This window comes from Kogia breviceps, chromosome 6, assembly GCF_026419965.1.
Source record: "Kogia breviceps isolate mKogBre1 chromosome 6, mKogBre1 haplotype 1, whole genome shotgun sequence".
Lineage (NCBI taxonomy): Eukaryota > Metazoa > Chordata > Mammalia > Artiodactyla > Physeteridae > Kogia > Kogia breviceps.
In genome coordinates, this window is record NC_081315.1 from 19457467 (window position 1) to 19462145 (window position 4679).

Here is a 4679-nt window from a genome sequence, read left to right on the forward strand (position 1 = left end):
TTCAATGAATTTAGCTCATGATTTAACTGAACTTAACAAAACTTTAAAAAATGTAGTATTATTATTTTTATTGAGGTAACCTTGGTTTATAGCATTATATAAGCTTCATGTTTACAACATTGTATTTCTACTTCTGTGTACTCTATAGTGTGTTCATCACCAAAAATTTAGTTTCCATTTGTCACCATTCAGCTGACCCATTTACCACCCCCCAACCCCATCTGGTATTCACTACTCTATTCTCTGTATCTACGTGTTTGTCGCCGTCTGGTTTGGTTTGTTCATTATTTTTTTTTGTTTCTTTGCTTTTTATATTCCACATGAGTGAAAGCCAACAGTATTTGTCTTTCTCCAACTGACTTATTTCTCTTAGCATAATACCATCAAGGTCCATCTATTTTGTTGCAAATGGCAAGATTTCATCCTTTTTATGGCTGAGTAGTATTCCACTGTATATATACCACATCCTCTTTATCCCTCTTCAGGGCTTCCTGATTTGATTTTAAATGAAATTTTCTTTTATTCGTTTTCACAAGACAAAAACTTATATTCATAATATATGAAAAAGCCCTTTAATTACAGGAAGACAAAAAACCTAATTAAAATACTGACAAAATATTTGAACAGACATGTAATCAAAGTAGAATAACTAATAAGCACACGAAAGGATGTTTAGCATCTATAGCCGTTTGAAGAATTCAACTTAAAACGATAATGAAATAACATTACACATCCGTTAGAATGGCTAAAATGAAAAAGGGTGACAATACCAACTGTTAGCAGGATATGGAACAATTAGAATTCTCATACACTTCTAGTAAAATGTAAAATGGTATAACCACTTTGGAAAACGAGTTAACATTTTCTTAAAAAGTTAAACACAGGGCTTCCCCGGTGGCGCAAAGGTTGAGAGTCTGCCTGCCGATGCAGGGGACGTGGGTTCATGCCCCGGTCCGGGAAGATCCCACATGCCGCAGAGCGGCTGGGCCCGTGAGCCATGGCCGCTGAGCCTGCGCGTCCGGAGCCTGTGCTTCGCAACGGGAGAGGCCACGGCAGTGAGAGGCCCGCGTACCGCAAAAAGAAAAAATGTACAAACCAAGAGAAATGAAAAATATATGTCTCTGCAATGATTCATATTTGAATATTCATAGCAGCTTTATTTGTACTAGCCCCATGCTAGAAACAATTCAAATGTCCATAGACAAAGAATGGATAACAAGATATAAGATAGCTAAATAATGTAATACCACTTAATTAAAAGGAAAAAAAATCTTAATATGTGCAACAAAAATGATGTATCTGAAAATAATTATGCTTAATGAAGGAAGCTAGACAAAAGCAGTGTATACTCTATGATTCAATTTGTATTAAATTCTAGAAAATACAGGTAAACCATATGGACCTAAATAAGTCAGTGGTTGTCTGGTGATATAAGTAGAGGGAAGGATGATTTGAAAACAGGTATGAAGAAATTTTTGCAGCAATGGAAATGTTTGAAGTAATGATTGTGGGTGAAATTTCATGGGTGTGTGTGTGTGTGTGTGTGTATATATATACACACACACACACATACATACATTATCCTGCACAGATTTCAAGTATATAATTTGATATCTATCTATCTATCTCTATCTCTATATACCTACTTGTATCACCAGGCAACCACTGACTTATATATATATATATATCAAATTATATACTTAAAATCTGTGCAGGATAATGTATATGGAGTAACTACTGACTAATGTGGTAGAAGAGGTGGTGAATAAATGCCCCCAATTCAAACCATAGGACAGAAAATTCTGAAGCACTTCTACATGGTGAGAATTTTGAGGATGCTGGCCCAGGGAGTATATCCACAGCATCTTCCAAGTTTGCTCCAAGCTGGTATACTTCCTCCTGGGATGGACCTGACTCATTTACAGGGAGTATCTGGCCCAATCCTGGGTCAACCCTTTTACCCTTTACCAGCCACTAGTCACCCTCTCCTAAACCCTCGTCCTGGGACACCTCTGCATCTGGCAATGAGGCAACGGCAGCTACAGTGCCCACTTCTTCATCCTGCAGGCTCTGGTTCCCAGGCAGCTGCTTTCAGTGTTCCGATGATGACTCAGAATGTGCCCAGCCGGTCAGGCCTGCCTCAGGTGCACTCCCAGCTAGAGCACCGCCCCAGCCAGAGGGGCAGCTCCCCCGTGGGCCTTGTCAAATGGTGTGGCTCAGATGTGCTACAGCAGCCCCTGCCCTCTATGCCCGCCAAAGCCGTCAGTGGAGATGAACTGGAGTTCCGACGGTGAGCAGGGCAGCAGGCTTGCCTAAGCCTGGACCTCACACCCTGGTCAGGACGCTGCTTCCTCATCTCATGTTGGTTTGTGGGCTTTTACTTTGTGCGAATCTGTTTAAGGGCACCCAGGCACCTGGTGTTGTCTGCTTGATGATGGAAGGAACTTATTCACCAATCGAGTGGAGGCTACATGGTCTGAATATGGGATGCAGTGTTGCCAGTCCTGAATACAGGGAACGGTCTTTTTTTGTAAGACATGTGAATGAAGTGTTGTTGTCTTCACCAAGAGGTGGTACCTTAAGGGTTCTGAGGAAATAAGTGTATAGACCCTTATGTGCAGACCTGTGTATAAACAACTTTTGTACATACATATAGGATAGCTTTTCTGAACTTACACAGCTGTACGTAAAAGTAGCTGATATTAGTTAAGCCTGTGTCAACAGTTCTGATTTTTTTCACTTGTACATTTGGGACTTTTTCTTTTGGTTGATTAAAGTTGCATATGCTAAGTGTGTGAATGAAAAAAAAAAAGTTGCCTAAAGCATTGGTCAGCTTGATAACATACCCCAATATTGGTTTCCTTCTTGCTCTGTTACATTATTTCCCATCCTCTGCTCTTGTTCCCTGGAATCACTTCTGGAAATAAACTACTATATGTAAGCCTTTTTCTCATATGCTGCTTTCTGCTGGCTACTCAAGGTAGGGTATGTATCTTTTCTTCAAAGTCTCTCTGTACTATAAATATGGCTGATGATATAAATGGTGAAGGTCTGGTAATATCTTTCAATACAGAAGGTATTTTTGAGTGATGCCTTTAGGAAAGGAAGAACTGTCTTCTGTAGATTTCTAAATATGTTCAATTGAATTATTCATCTGAAACTTCTCCAACTTTAAGTTGTTCCCCAACTTTACTTTGTTTAAATGTAGCATGTTAAGAGATATACTTCCAGCTCATATGAGTGAAAGGAGTCACTTGAGCTCCTGTGTTAAATGAGAATTTGCAAACTTGCAACCTACTTTAGTGCTAAGTGAAACAGATGTGTTTTATGCATTTCATTTAAGGATATTAGTTTGCACATTTATTTCCCCAAGGTCAAAACAAATGGGTACTGTGTATCTTTTCATCCAAATAGGAAAATGTTCCCCAGGAAAGCTTTGGTTTGGTTTGTTATTAAGGCATCATTTTTTTTTTTTTTTTTTCAGTACGTGGGCCTCCCACTGCCGTGGCCTCTCCCGTCGCAGAGCACAGGCTCTGGAGGCACAGGTCCAGCGGCCATAGCCCACGTGCCCAGCTGCTCCACGGCACATGGGATCCTCCCGGACCGGGGCACGAACCCGCGTCCCCTGCACCGGCAGGTAAGGCATCATTTTAAATTGATAATGGGTACTTCTCATCTACAGCTTGAGACTAGCTTTCGATCTGGAGAATGGAGTCATTTGCGTGCTGGAATCTGCTTGTACCAGTTCCCGAGAGCTAAATACGCCCATCTCTTCTCAACTTTGTGTTCAGCGTCATCACATAGATAGCTTGGAAGTGACAACGGTGGGAATATTTACACTACCGAAATTGGCAAATGCTGTAAATCGGGGCTTCCTTCATCCTCTTGCCTACTCAGTTTATCAGGCCATCACTGATAAAATCAGGTAAAAGGCACATGGTACACTGTGACAATCACCCTCAAGTTATTTCCTCCAACTTGGTTCTCACTAAGCTACCTATACAATGTAACCATAATTTTGAGAGAAAAGGGAATAAAGATCTCCTTTAAACCTTTCTTATGTTGCAGATGAGAGAATGGATGTCTAGAGAGGTTAGTTGATTTACTCAGCATCACACAGTTGGTTTCAGGGTTGGGGCTAGAATCAGCCTCTTGACTCTAGCTACTTGGTAGGAAAATGATTTTCTAATTGTTCAGATTTGCAAGGTGCTTCTACAGTTGTGTGGACTCAACTTGACCGTAGGATGCCAACCGAAGCCTTAAACATATTTAGGTCCAAAACCTGTATTCAACCTATTCATTGTGGAAAATCCTAAACAAGACTGTTGAGATTTTTTTGGTTGTTTGTTTCATTGGCAATTTTAAGCCTTTTGAGAGCAGAAGAGTTCCAAGTTAATGCACTTATATACATATATAGACTCAAATGAAAATTGAAGTGCTGCTCCATATATGTCTCTTGGACTTAGTTGTTTTTAAACTTGTGTGATTTATTGGATCTAATGACAAAAGAGAGCTATGAAGTTGATCTGATCATTGACCATCTTAATGCTTAAACAAATGATTTAAAAGATAGAATATAAAATATTTAAGACCAGAAAGACACATTTGTAAATATATATAAAAATAAAGGCAAAATACAAACAAAATACTCTCAGAATCTTGGACTCAGTGCTAAAAGA

The 4679-nt window shown here is 39.7% G+C and overlaps 1 pseudogene; it reads left to right on the forward strand.

Annotated features, from left to right (window-relative positions):
* The first annotated feature begins 1769 nt into the window (after positions 1-1769).
* LOC131758831 (eukaryotic translation initiation factor 4E transporter pseudogene) lies at positions 1770-2294 on the forward strand (annotated as a pseudogene).
* The last annotated feature ends 2385 nt before the right edge of the window (positions 2295-4679 follow it).